The sequence below is a fragment of the Syngnathus floridae genome, chromosome 8 (assembly GCF_059516105.1).
Source record: "Syngnathus floridae isolate MCC-2025c chromosome 8, RoL_Sflo_1.0, whole genome shotgun sequence".
Classification (NCBI taxonomy): Eukaryota; Metazoa; Chordata; class Actinopteri; order Syngnathiformes; family Syngnathidae; genus Syngnathus; species Syngnathus floridae.
In genome coordinates, this window is record NC_142420.1 from 2,684,486 (window position 1) to 2,699,678 (window position 15,193).

At 39.1% G+C, this 15,193-nt stretch overlaps 1 long non-coding RNA gene across 2 annotated transcripts; it reads right to left on the reverse strand.

Moving 5' to 3' along the window:
• Positions 1-1,690: 1,690 nt before the first annotated feature.
• LOC148393946 (uncharacterized) lies at positions 1,691-13,867 on the reverse strand. 2 transcript variants are annotated; one of them, XR_015859930.1, is made up of 3 exons: positions 13,701-13,867; positions 5,826-6,024; positions 1,691-2,532 (listed from the first exon to the last, which is right to left on the reverse strand). It is a non-coding gene; the product is annotated as an uncharacterized LOC148393946 (long non-coding RNA). The 2 variants fall into 2 exon arrangements; XR_015859929.1 differs by lacking the exon at positions 1,691-2,532 and adding an exon at positions 3,376-3,758.
• Between the last annotated feature and the right edge of the window lie 1,326 nt (positions 13,868-15,193).

Consider the following 15,193-nt stretch of genomic DNA (forward strand, 5'->3'; position numbering starts at 1 on the left):
GGCACAAAAGCTGTGTGAATGCTTGTCTCGCAGAATAAATATACAAATATATAGATGAGATAGCATAATAGCTGGAACTTTTCCCAAGGATCTTCAGCTTTGGACACAAATAAGGTGTGCACGCCTTTCGCATGCTAATGTGCTCTGCCTTTCAAGTTGGAAAGAAAGAACACAGTTGCGCCTCGTTGCTGAAGTGTAAAAGGAAAGCTGCCACCGTGCAGTTTGAAAAACCATCTCAACACTGGTCCCGTTTACGGGACGATCTGACGCGAGAACATGCTATAGGATCTTTTTTTTTCTCTCAAAAGAAAAAGCCAAACAGACACACTATGCTGCAAATGTTTTACTTGCATGGTCTTGGGTCGACTTGGCTGATGAATTTTGCTTAGACAATATCGCCATAAGATGCTTTTGAGACATTTCACCTCTACAAATTGAAATTCAAATTAATTGTATTCAGTATGTTAGCCATTAGAAAGGCAGATCAATCACGTTCCCAAATTAAACAATGTACATTCCACAATTTCTTCTATTTCTTCATCTACTACTTCTTTGGAGGGAGTCATGGCAACCAACTTTCAACTACAGTACAAGGATTTCCAAGGTGCATTAATCTACCAAGATCCTTTGGCTACAATGTGACGCGGGATTCTAGTTAGACATTTTAAAAGAAAAAGAAAAACTTTAACATAGTCGTTAGCCGATGTTTTGTGGTCTGCTGCCAGGGTGCACAATGTGCTATGCTCAGCCGCTTACTTGCTTTTCGTAAACTGTTTACTTTCCTGTTTACTTCCTACACTGCTGGGCTCAATTTTGGGGGGCACTCTGAATACCAAACAAGACATTTGAAGCACATTTTTAGTTTCTGAAAGGTCTGAATGAAGTGCTGAGTGTATTCTCAAACACACCAATGATAAGGAAAGAGGGGCGGAACGAGATTTAGGGTGCGTTGAAAAATATTCTGCACTGCTTTACGCCGACAGTTCGGAAACTCCGAATATTGTTGAAATGTGCCATTTGGTTATTCAGCGTACACAGAAAATAAGGTGCCGGTGCGCATTTCGGGCTCGCCAACTGGGGTCAAGGTGCACCAGTGTGTCAGACAGCCCAGATGGAAACAGTTCAAGCAGGAGCTGCTGATTTGTATAGAACATAGGCTGCGTTCTGCCTCGCCAAACAATATTCTCAGAGTAGTGCATGGACATCAGAGTGAATTTCCCAATCAACCCCCAATGTTCATAATCTTGGTTTTTGTAAAATGAATTTCCCCTGAGAACAAAATCATAATTTGTAGACTGGTCCAACTTAGAAGATAGAAATATAGTAAGAAACCTTGAAAATGGCCATGAAAAACTTCAGTAGTTGAAGATAAATCTATATATATATATATATATATATATATATATATATATATATATATATATATATATATATATATATATATATATATATATATATATATATATAATTGTTTTTGTTTTACAATTGTAATAATAAATACAAAGTGTCTCAATAGACACACATTCAGTATATTGATATTTGTTGAGACAAATTGACTGAATTGCTGCCATTTGGACAAAGTGAAAAAAAAATAACCTTAAATAATTCAGTTAATCAATTTTGCTTTATTAGAAGTTTGAAAAGTGACAGTTAAGTAAATACAGTTTCCAACACTCACAATTTTCTCTTACAAAGTGTTAAATGATCAAAATAAATGTTGTCCAACACACAACCTGGAGTCCTGTACATGTATTTCATTGTACAAAAAACAGCAGCTGAATTATTTTTGAAACTAGTTTGAATGACTTTAAAGTCTTCAAAATAAATTATTCACCAAGCATTAAAAAGAAAAAGAGTTGCAGTTGCATGCACTTCTTTTTGAATCCTTCAACTTGAATGATTGATTATGCTGTGAACATATTCCAATACTACATGTCGAAGCTGTGAAATAAAAACAATAATACAAACGGTGCGGTCGGGTCCAAAAGCAGCAACCCAAGTTCCAAGTCCGGCGGCAGAATGTTGAGGAAGCCAGATGAGTTTGGAGGGACGCGGTAATGTTTTGCATGTGTTGTGCTGGCTGCCCGTCTTATTTGTTATTCATGAAGGAAGCTGGGTGAAGAGGCCGACTTCTGATGCGTGTTTCTTTCTCACTGCACTCTCTTCTTGCGGGTGTTTGAGTTGCAATGAATTTGCCCATTAAACTTTACTTAATAAGCACAATATCGTCCGCTAATTGGCATTGCTGTTTATCAAAGATCATCCTCAAATCAGTTAAACTCTCTCTTACGTCTTTTTGCTCTAGGTTAAATCTTTACGAGGCGAGCAGGCCACCATTTTAGCCCCCAGGCTATTTTTTGGGGTAGACTTTTGAAATATTTGAATGTTTAAAAAAAAAAAAAAAGCAAAGTCGGAAAGGGCAGGAAAAAAATCATCTCGTCTCCTGGAGATTTCGATTAAAAGAAACAGATGTATTTTTTTTTCCTTGTTCGTGCTTTTGTATGTGCCATCAGCCAGTGTAATTAAGAAACACTGTAACGCAAAACACAGAAAAACAAATGTTTTGGATTATTTCCTGCTAACCTCAGGAAAGTTGGCATAGCGTTACACCACTATGTTAGTTGTTGTTGATTTTTAAGTGGATGTCGTATGTTCAAAACCTCTTCTCGTGACAATTTACCTGAATAATGCTCACAAATGAGCTGTAATGAATAGAAATGAGCGTAGAGCTACTTCGAGCAACATTGCTAACACTTCAGTTTATATGGCATCACAATACATTTTGTTGTAATCAAATGTACTATGTGGAGCTAATTTTTAAAAAAAAAAAAGTATGATAGCCAAGAAAAATGAATGGTAGTAGAACAGTGACAAGTTCTACAATGGAAATTCAACCAATTCACCAGTCAAGTTAAAATTACTCCAAAATTACAACATTTTTTGTATAATTTTATTTTGAGCATTTTCAAATTTTTGGTGAAGAATATTTGGGAAATTATTCAGGAATGTTGCACAAATGGCTGCTATACAATATTAGCTTTTTTGTTAGTCTGATTGTTTCTTTTCATTTAATCTTTTGTCAGAAGAATTTTCAAGGTAGTAGGCTACCTCATTCCAGTAAATTGTAATTCACAGAAAATGTTTTGGTGAAAATAATTTTAAAAATAAATAAAGATTATTCAGTCATATAAAGCAAATATGTTTTTCCTTTTGGTTTTTATTCAAATTTTTGTGACATTTTTCAAAATTCAGGAGAATTGTGATGCTCACCATAGAACAGGAAGTATGCAAAAACTACGCAATCAATAGTGTGATCAAATGTCGTCAATTTCAGATTGGCCATCATTGTAGAGTGAATTGTCTTTAATTCATTGCGGACCCTTATTGTCTGTTTGCAGCCTTGGCTAACAAGCGACTATAATATCCCTGGTGGGAGTTCATATACATTTTTCTGAATGTTGTGTTTAAATAAAGAACTTAACTAAACTGCCACCAAGGGGGAACTCCTTGGGTTTCGTCTAATTCAGCCCGCCGTGGTGTCATCCCGTGGTTGCCATCACGAGTGTGTTTTGACCTTCAGCTGTAGCGAAGCTTCACAGCGTGAGTCTCTCTCCACATGCCCCCCGCTGGGTGCTTTAAATCAGAAGCAGGCCCCGTTGCGGAGCACGAGAGATGAGCTCAGCGGGGCCAGTCGTGTTCAGACGGAGAGGAAATGGGGGAAATGGAGGAATGGTCAGGGTGGATGTAAATGCCAGGCCCTTATTTGCAGAGGTTAGGAAACACAGCACGAATAGTAGGAAGTCATATGAAAAAATTAGCCTTTGACTGGATCATTTTAGACATATTTTGGTTTATCCTTTTGCCACATGCAGCATATAAACAATACTGGCATCACAGCAACAAACCCCCACGAAAGGTCAACAATTTTAATCTGAATTGCATGTTTTGGAATTTTGTCAGGGAGATTTATGTACTAGTCAGCGAACATATGTGAAATCAAAACAAATCTTTGGGGAAAAAAAACAAATACGATTTTGTGGCATGAAAGCAAAAAACCTCAAAATTGTAATTCGGCTAACAAATAAACTAGCGATGATAAAGTTGAGAATCTTGGGTTTGTACGCTTGTAAAAAGTGCAGCTTCAAAACCTGGCTGGTATTCTCTCCTACGGAAGGCTTGTTTGAGAATTCATTCATCTCTTGCCAACAATTTTGTGCCCGAACACAAACGAAAAACGACCGGAATTTCAGGAATGTCTAACTATTGGCGCAGGGAATGGAATACGATTTTAGTGAATTTAATGGAGGTCCTGACAGACAGTTTCTGTACTCCAGCAAAATGACTTTGCTGTGTTCTCGCCCACACTGGCGCAAAACACCCTTTTTAATATGCGCCATGCTGCACCGGTTTACACAGGTCTCTTATTTTTTGAATGTTTTCTTTTGAATAATTTCTTAAAATAATTTTTTAATCTGATAAAGAAGACCAAATATATAGCTGAAAAAGTTCCAGTTGTTCATATTTGCAGTACTTTGATTTTTTAAAATTAATTTAATTTTAAGTGATTAATTAAGTGGATGGATAATTGGGTTCTTCCTAGCATAGTGTAAAGAGCACAGTAAGGTTTTTCTCGGACACTCTGCCTTAAAATAATCTTGAGTGGTCTTGGTGGAGTGACTTACAGGACGGGCAAAACGAGTGGGTGCAATCATGTTTGCTAATTAGGAACAATTGCCAATTACGTGCCCCTGCTGGGATGTAAGTAATGACACCCGATGGACAGATGTACTGCACAAACTGGTTGGTGGGTCCCCTATTATGCATGAAAGGGGGAGCTAATGTGTGAAAATTACTGCCATCAATCCCAAGAGATAATTTGAAAAGGGCCAAATGGACAAGAAATAGCAAGAGGATATTTCCAGTGAGAAGAACTTTTCTGTGTGTACCTGTCTTTGCAGGTGTTCAGAGATTACTTCGTTGGCTCTAAGTGTTTTAAGGTAATGGCGGAACATGCATATTGATGCTGGCGTGACAGAATTTAGAAAGACGAAAGAAACATCTGCTGCATCAGAGGACATCTAACGCTTATGCCAAATAAAGGGTCTCCCTATGCATTTAATTGTCCATCATTTTATTTCAGAACTGATTTTAGGCTATCAACATGTGATGGCTCAACTTTTACAGTTTTTGTAAATGTTTTTTTGCATCGAACGCGGGACTGTGTCAGTGTGAGAAGCTTTATAGCTGTCACACTTCTTCCATTTGTAGGAGAATAAAATCTAGCGAGCTAGCTGTGGCTCATTTTGCAAAACAGGAATCAATTCCGCATATGTACTACAAGTTACAAGTTGTTGCTGTTGTTTTATTTGTGTCTTCTGCCTGTAGTCTTGATCAAAAACAGATTTTCTTTCGAGAAACTTGCCAAGAACAGCATAAATTCTACCATGTGTCGAAGCAATGTGACAATGTGGCTTTTAAAATTGGCACTGAACTTTTTGTCTGATGGCAATTTTGCAACACTGCTCCAATTTCAGTTGGTGTGACTTGGACTAGGGGAATGATATGCAAACAAAAAAGATCTTAAATGCTGATACCTGAAATATAAATAACAAGCTAAGTCAATTCTTAACTAAGTCATTTCACGTCAAGATACTTTGCCCTCGCCTGCGGTAGTGTTTGTTCACATGGGAGCTGGACAGGAAGGTACATGCACTAAAATCACATTGTATCTCCATGTTGTCTTCTCATACTTGCATCTAATGACCGCTTAGCCGTCTCTCACCTAACTTGCATAGTGTATGGAAGAGAAACATTTCAGGAAATACCTGCAGCTCTGCAGCTTGTGCCCACAGACAACTGGAGGCTTGTGCAGCAGTGTGCGGTGGAGAGCCAAGTCAAACAGCAGGTGTCCCCCAGGGGCCTCCTCTGGCCAGCTCAGCGCTGTTCGTGAAAGGACAGAATTCTCCGTGAACCTTCCCACTGAGGTCCATTTGGTCACAGAGGCCCTCTGGCGCCCACCGGGTTCTAGTCATGAAAAGATAGGTTGGTATAAGTGCGGAAAGCTTGGTGGCATTTTGAATTATCATTTGGTACACTCTAGATTGGTCACCAGTCAATTTGAGCAAATAACTATTCACCAAGCATTTATTTACCCACGTTTTGCGATGTGGGAGGAAGTGCTAGAGTACTCGGCCATAACTTGAACAAGCACAGGGAGAACATGGAAACCTCACGCAGGAGTGCCTGAGCTGAGATTTGAACACTGAAATTCTCAACTGGGAGGCAGACGTGCTGAGGTAAATCACAAATAAAAATAATAATAATAAACACCTCCATTTGTTCAGATGCTCCACCTTGGCCCACAATCTATGGAAGTCACATCATTCATATCCCCTCGAACCCGTTTTCGATGCGGTGCCACAAAGTTCTGTCTTAGGCTCTGTTTTCTTCATCACCTACATTTTTCCTCTTGGTAATATTTACACTTAAAATTTAAAATTGACATCTTTTTACAACTTCACAGTGATAAAAGTGAAACCGTATAAGTCAACACTAGCTGACAGTTCTATTCTTACAATTAAGGAGGAAGTCAAGTAAAAAACATATTTACAATAATATGCTTTTTTTTGCCACTAGTCGAAGGACGATTTTGGGATTACCGTATTTTCCACACTATAAGGCGCACTTAAAAGCCTTTAATTTTTGCATGTTCTCCATGGGCCAGCGTGGAGAACGCTACAGAAAATGATTGTCTCGCATTCAGAGGGTCAGTTTGACCCGTCAGGCACTTGCTATGGCCACAATTTGACTTCTACTCTCCGAGGATGCATCCCGCAGACCCCGCAGCTCACCTTCCGCCATCCAGGCCCAACACCGACGTGCCGACGCCACACAAGCGGGATGAGAGACGACCTTGGCATGTAAAACGCGGTCCGATTCATCGTGTGTCTTTGATGTTTATCATCAAAGAGCGTCCTCCTCCTCTCCTCCTTGGACCAAAGGCTACTGTTGTTTTTGTTGTTGTTATTGATATTGTTTTTCCAGCCATACTACACAAAGGAGTCTGACCATGACTCTGATGCTAAGGCGGAGGTGGAGAGGGTGTTTTAATTAGCTGCATAATAGATCAGAGGAGCTCGGGTGGGGGGTTAGAGTAGGTAGAAGCCGACATCAAAACATGAGTTTCTGTTTTCTTCCAGCCGTGACCTGCTCGTGCGGCAGCAGCCGCTTCCACAGTCGACATGGAAAGTTTTGACGCAAGGTTAATCATTTGGAATTTAAAGAAGAACAAAACTGCACACACAATATTAATAATGATGATAATAAGTGCAAATGGTTTCTTCATCCACAAGCTTGCTCTTGTGCCAAAACGATGTTGGTGTATTACGCCAACACATGCCTTTACATCTACAGCATAGATCAGGAAGGTGCAACTTAAATGTTGGAGGAGGGAGCCACAATTTTTCATCAGTGCTACTCATGGGCTATATAGGACCACACCCTTCCTAAAAAATGCTATTTTGAATATGAACAAAATATATGTGCAAAATACATGTTCTCAAAATATTTGATCATTCATTCCAAATTGTAATATTTTTTAGGTACTATGTTTGTCCTGCATATCAAATCAATCTGCAGTAAATTAATACTCCAACTCATATTTCGCTCTAGCGTAGAATAAGACTACCTACCATCTAGTGGTGACTGGTGATATGACAACTTAAAACTACAATAGCACCCGCACACAGTTCACGGATGCAAGAGTAATTACAATTCACCATAAGGCTCGTTATATGCAAATGAAATCATGGGACCTTTAGCTAAGTTTAAACCAAAGTGGTGGCCTGACTGGTACAGAACGTACATAGCATCAAATTGGCAAAACTTGATCGGCGGTCTCAAAAGTTCAATCCGAAAAGTCGACTCGCTCGAGGCCGAGGAGCACAAGACTTGTTTACCTTTGCTCCCCTTGTGGGTGGAGGTGGGGGGGATTCATTAGCGGCTGTGTAAATCAATCTGCTTCTCCTTAAAGACCTGTCAATTTGGGCCTGATGTCTGGCAGCCTGACACCACTCACTGGATATTTAACTTGAAAGCCAATTAATCATCATGATTAATTCACTGACAAACCACACGGAACCGTTCAACTTAACCTTACGGAACCAGAACGGAATACTGAAGAGAGGGGAAAAGTCTCGGTTCTGCTTGCTGCTGTTCAATACACAAACATGAAAACCATACCAACTTTCATCTTTTGCCTCATTACCTTTTCCCAACAGCCCACAGTTACAGACAGGCGCTTTAAATACGGCATATAATGCTCTCAGCTGCGCATATATTGAAATGATTAAATACGGGGAACATTTTCGTCAATTATACTTCTGGTTGCGTTCTGGGAAACTGGCAAATATGATTCTAATTTAACATTATATTCTGTGAAAATATGCTAAATCATTATCAAAAGTTGCGGAAAGAAGATTTCGTTAACTGAGAGAAAAGATGTCCCTCCTAATCGTTCAATCATCAAATAGTATTTCCAAATTCATAGATGCGAGTGGAATTTCATCCATACTCTTAGTGTTCCGTTACAGTCGTGACCAGTGCAAAATTGATAATTCAACACTGGTACGCAACTTCCAATGTTATTATTAAGTGCAAATACAATCAAGAGTTCTCTCTTTGTAGCTAAATGGAAACTTAGTGACATTTTCTAATGCCGCGGTTATCTTTCGATTATGTTTGCTTAAATACTGTTTGAGTCAAACCTAATTCACTCTTGAACAGTTCGCACAGGTTTTTGAAATGTCGGATATATAACGTGGAACATTGGTGTAATATAAATGTAAATACGTTCCCTTCAACTTCTTGAGCAGGCGATTTTGCCGATACAATAGTTAGAACCGATTTAGAGTTCGAATTAGTTATTGATGCATTTTATGGACCAACGTGAAAGCTTCGGTGAAAAACAGGTGAATCCGAACACAGTTCAGTGCAGAGGTCGATTCTCAGTGACTGGAAGGTCAGAAGCAGACGGAGTTGAAAAGGGGTTTATTCCATAAAAAATAAAATGTAATTTAGAGTTTTATTTGTTTTTTTTAGATTTAATTAAAAATTGAAAACGGATGGATGGATGGATGGATGGATGGATGGATGGATGGATGGATGGATGGATGGATGGATGGATGGATGGATGGATGGATGGATGGATGGATGGAATTGAAAACCAACGACTGAATGCAGTGCAAATGATGGATTCTATCGAGCATTAGCTCCACAAGTGTCAAAATCCCACCCGCGGTATCATCACATGTCCTCTCTCGCCGCATTTCGCGCAATCGGCGAAAGCTGACTCGACAAAGTAATCAAGTCAAAGGTTGAATGATTCATGGCAGCGGATGGCTGACTGAAGACTTCTCGTCGCATGCGCCGCTGCTCAAGCAACTCTGCGAGGACGCGAGTAGCCGATCAATCAATCAATCATATTATCCGTGACAGGAGATTTCCACCGAGAGAACGTTCTGGAGTTGCCATCTAATCACTTTCAAGGCGGGGAATGATCACCGTCACTGCAAAGTGAGTATACGCGCTGACAGCTGACTCAGCATCTTGCTTGGGCACCAAAGAAAACACTTTTTTAGTGTGTTTGCAAGTTGCAGCAGTGAAAGCCAAGTAAAATGGAGTTTCAACTCCAAAATTGGGTTGTTGTTTTTTTTTTTTTTTCAGTTTTCAGGGTGCATGGTGGACTTTTCTTTGGGAACATTTCAATCTAAACTAGAACGAATTCAATGGATTCAACTCTAGAGAGTTAATGAAATCTGACTAATGTAAAAGAAAGCAAACATCAGAAATAAAGTAAGGAATTAGAAGTTTCATGTTCTGCTGATTTCATGACCACATTTTATCGTGTTTACTCGGTTCCTGTATAGCTTTACTCATCTCGTTATAGCCTCATTGATTTCACTGTCCCTTGCATTATGTAATCAGCCCTGTGCGCTACCTGAGATTTTGGTATCGATCAATACCAATTAAATACTGGCACCGTTTAGGTTAAAAAATATTTTAAATTGTTGGCCAATTAAATAACATGTTTTGTGCAAATTAAACATTCTTGTTGAATTCTTAACTATGCCATATTATCTTCAATAGAAACATACCTGGATTATTTTGATGAGATTCATCATGTCTTCGTAATAATATAAACTTTTGTTCAGACAAAAATTAAAATTTTTACCTGCTGATAGTTTCGACTGCTACTCTTCAGAGCCGTCGGCAGTCGCAGTCGAAACTGTCAGCAGACTGAACAAAAGCATCTGTTTATACATACCTGGATTGTTGTTTTAAATTGCAATGGACAAAGTAGTAATAATCTGAATAGATGTAGTCCCAGACACCTTATTATTATATAACTTCTTTTTCCTTTTTATTGGATTTGTCAAATCAGTTAATCAGTGCAACCTTATTGACCATTGTTTGGGTTTCCTTTTCACTGGCCTTGTACTGCCAATCAGAGAGAACACAAGATGAAAAATTCTGCTTGCACGCACTTTATATGCAGTTAATTTCAAGTTATTCTCACTCCGACAGTATATTTTATGTTGTGCCACAATAATAAACAGCAAGCTGGTAGATACAAAGCTCAAACAAAACATAATATGACTTAGCGTAAAATGTCACTGTACACAATAATTATAGGAAAATAACTGAAATCATAGAATAGCATCGATACTCGCCGTTTAGTAATCAATGCTATGCGGATACTCAATTTAGTATCAATTTTATCTTGGATCTCTCTGCACAGCCTTGTCACTTGTGTTTTGCACTACTCTCCTCCTTTTAGAACCGGTTTTTGGACTTAACTGAACTTCTGATCTTGCCTGTTTACCCGACCGCTGCCTCTGCCTGACTCTTGTTTTGCTGGCTTTGGATTGGATTTTGAAATCAGATTTTTGGATTGCGGATCTTGGTAACCCCCCCTCATTCACTTATACTTCCAGCACACCCGTTTGCCTTTGTGTCGTCTCCAGCAAAGCTTTGCTCTGTGCTCATCTGAGCTTCTACCGTAAGATGGCTTTACCCTGAACTCTTCTGTGAGTAAAGACTTTTGGACTTTTCATTATTTCGTGAGTATCGCTTCTGTTCTCTTAGGAATTCTCGCCCTTCCTTGGGTTCAACTGCTAGTCAAGGATTCATACCACTCTCACTCACCCTCAAAATAATTTTTTTCAAATATTATTTTTCCAGAATTTTAACAACTTCATCCTTGGCCTATGCGCCTACACTATGTAAAAAAAAAAATACTTGGCTGTGGATTTGCTGGTATTTATGAAAAATCTTTCTGTGGAATAAAAAGGAAAAGGTCTTGTTTGAAAATGTCATGTTCAGAGTTTTCCACAAATTGGATTTTGTAGGAATCATCTAAACATTTTCATCATTCCTTTTGTCTCCTAGTCTAGACTGACTGTGTCATACTGACAATGGAACAAATCATACAACAATTTGTCTTCGCTTTTCCATCTGTCACACCAATACCACATTGACAAAACATCTATTCAGACAGAACATTGTTTTGCAATGAATTTTGACCCCCCATTAAAAAAAACAATTACAGACAACCTTGTCACAAGCACCTGAATATGGACCAGCAAAAAATGCAAAAGTACTGCATTATGCAGGCCTGTCTGCTAGTTGCCGATGACTGATTTTAGATGTAAGGAAGAAAAGAAAAGTTTTCAGATAAGCCAAAGCTTTTAATTAATGTGAATGTTCCTCCGTGTCATGGAAGGAATGGAGCAGGGTTTATTGGAGAACTCAAAGACAGACTATAAGAAGCTCGACTAGTCAAGATCTGTTCTTTAAATTCTGTAATTAAAAAAAAAAAAGTTCTCTAACATGCATTCTGACAACAAAATACTGTTGTCATGCAGGCCAACATCTAAAATATTTCTTAATGTTAGAGTATAATAGTTCAGTACGACGTCCAATCTACTGAGCCATTTTGAACACGGAGCAAACTTCTGCACCAAAGCGTTTTGCTGCGAACCTAGCATCAGCCTCCATTTGAAGACGGGCACATGAAAGCAACCACTCCACGTGGGCTCCTATCGCATCTTAATTAAAAGGCCTTGCATATTATTTGCTGTAACAAAGGGACATTTTTGGGCAGGGGGGGTTCATTTAAATCCAATTAGACCAGTGCTGATGTCCCGGGAGATGAGACAGTAATTGCTGTTTGAACATGAAGGTCTTTGTTCAGGGCTACAATAGATGGATAAAGGCGATACAAGGCTTACAATGTGGAGCAAGGAGGTCCAGCTCGTGGACCTGTCTGAGGACTTTTAACATGGTAACTAGTTGCCAACCTGAATAAGTACATTTTAACAATTTTCTTTCTTCTACTGCAGTGTTTTCCGAGGTGTACGAATACCTTAATTTTCAAAGATAAATGCATTAGTAAAGCTGATATTTGCTTAAGGAATGACCATCAGTCAAGTAATGACCCTGACCTTTTGCCTTTAACCTTTGTCATTAGTATTGAATACGTAATAGTAGAATCACATTTGAAAGACAGTAAATTCTAAAGTTTTTTTTTTCCCCCTGAATTCTATGACGGGTTTTTTCTCCCCAGACAGAAGTTGCAGATTGTCTTCACATTGTTTTGAATTTTGCTCCACTCCTTTTCTCGACTTAAGCAAGAAGTCACATCTGGCTCCATTTCAAGAGCTGCCTGACAAAGGTCAAAGTTCAACTTTGTGGCTCAGGGCCAACGACAAGGCAGTAGAGGTCAGCGTCTTGACACGTCAGCTTCCTCCTGCCCTTGGCCTTGATCTGATCAATAAGAGCATGTTCTCCGTTTGCTTCAACCAAACAATCAATTAGGTCTAATAAGCTAGTTGCTAACAAGCTAGCCACTAACCCGAGCATCTTGTCTGACACAAACTGATGCGGTGATGTTTGGATTGGCTTTCCTAGTCTTCCACTATATTCACACATGGTGCATTTGAAGTCCCAGAGCAATTATACACATGACTACACATGGAGCCCAAAGAACACTGCGAGTGTTTATCAGCAGCCAAAGTGCATCAACGCACGGCAGTCCAACAGCTGCCCGTCCTCTGCTTTCATTCCCAAGTCAAGACGCAATGTTGTTACGTTCCTTTTAGATTTTTAATCGGGCTGACCTTAATGTCATTTGCAAATAAGGACAGCAACATACACTCAAAGTAAGACGATGACACTCGTTGACTTGAACAAACATTTCGATCCAGTGCAAGAATTGCGACCAAAATTCTATTTTTTAATGATAATACACATTTTTTGATTACCAATGACCGAGATCTCTATGAACCAAAAATGCTGTTAAAAGAATACTTTGAGGTCTTCAGCATATTGGGGTTATCATTGTTTGAAGTCACACAGAAATCTGTTCTAATAGAGTGGCAACATCTCAAAAGTTGTAAAAATTAAAAAAAAATAGGTATACAGTATTATAGTTGATCTTATTCTAATTTATAGAGCAACACTGATGCTGTAAACGGTGTACTGCTTCACTGTTCAGCAAATGAGGCATGGCTGACATGCTCTTTAAACCCTTAAGTGCCTCCCTGATTTGTTCTTAACAGAATCCCACAATCCCACGATAAAATGCTCTGCGGCGCTGCCTAATTAATTAATCTGGAGTTTACTGTGTCGATTTTACTCACCGTCATTGATTTGAATCGGTCTTTTTGTCACGGTAGGAATGGAGCAGGGCGACCAAGTGCAGCTTGGACCAGGATCTATTGAAGGGAACAACTGACAAACTCTAACGTAACTTACTAAGAAAACCAACAACAGAAACGTGAGATAAAAGACATCAAGACATTGACAAACGACAATGACCCGAAAGGAGTGAGGGGCAGACAGGACTTATATCCACGACAGGTAACAAGAGGCAGGTGAGAAGATTCAAACTCATCATGGGCACACAGGAGGGGAGGGGCGAGCACACAGACAGAAACCATGACAACGGACACATAGTAACGGCTGGGGACGAGACGTGACATCTTTAAATAATATCACATACATTAATTAGTGTATAATTTTTCATTTGTAACAAATTCCTTACATATAACTATAATTAATCTACCTTTTGTAAGAAAGGGAAAGATTAATTGGAAAGAGTCCAATTGCCTATATTCACCTTCTGTCATGTAAATGTAAATGTAAATCTGAGTCTGTATTTCTAACAGGCAGCACAACTCCATGCTAACTGGCCAAAAGGCATGGACAGAATTAGCTAAAGGGGTCAAAGGTTACAGATTCTCAGGGGACCCCACAAGTCACTACAATTTGATCTGCCCGAGGGTTTCCGATCTGAAAAAATACAATTTCCTGTCCTCGAGTAAGGTAAGTAAATTGAAATTGCACTAACTACCAGATAAGAGGCTCAAGTTTTTATATTGTGGGGAAGAGGGAACTCAAAATGTGTCACTCTGTGTTGTTTTAGTCATGCCCCCACAAAAATCTGGTGAAAAACTGTTTAATACTACGATATCATCAAGTACTTCAAGTCATCACCACTTAGTTCTTTGTCTTTTCATTTATTCTGCAACTATCTGCAAACATGTATAGGCCTACTGTATCTAAATTCACACTAAAGGCCCGTAAATACATTTTAATTTGTGACCCTCAAACTAAATTTTGCCCTAACAATCCTCATTAAAAAGACAAAATCCTCAGAATTGTCTTCCGCAATTATTTTTCACATTTTCATTGTCCTGGTTAAGAGAATCGCTTGCATTAATTTTACCACTAATAACTTTGCTTTACTAACGTCTTCTTGTATCTTGCCTAACCAGATTAATCTTGAGCGAACACTAATACTTGCTAATGTATCTTCTCTGAAATCAAAAGTGAATCGTTAGTATGTAAATGTTAAACATCGTCTGCGTACGCTCGTCCACGTGTGATTATTCATGTCTCTCGGAAGACTTGATTAAATATTCCTCATACCCTCGGAGCGGCGGAACAAATGAAGCACGGCGGCGCTCTAACAGGAGCTGACATGTCTTTTAAATAATGTTTATTTATCGGCGGTAACATTTACCAGTCTTTTGTGTGGTCCCCGTGGCCCACCATGTCACCGCCCGCGGGCCCGATGCTAGTTCCTCATGCTATTCGTGCTGAAACTTTGCTAAAACTTTCCAGAGCAAAA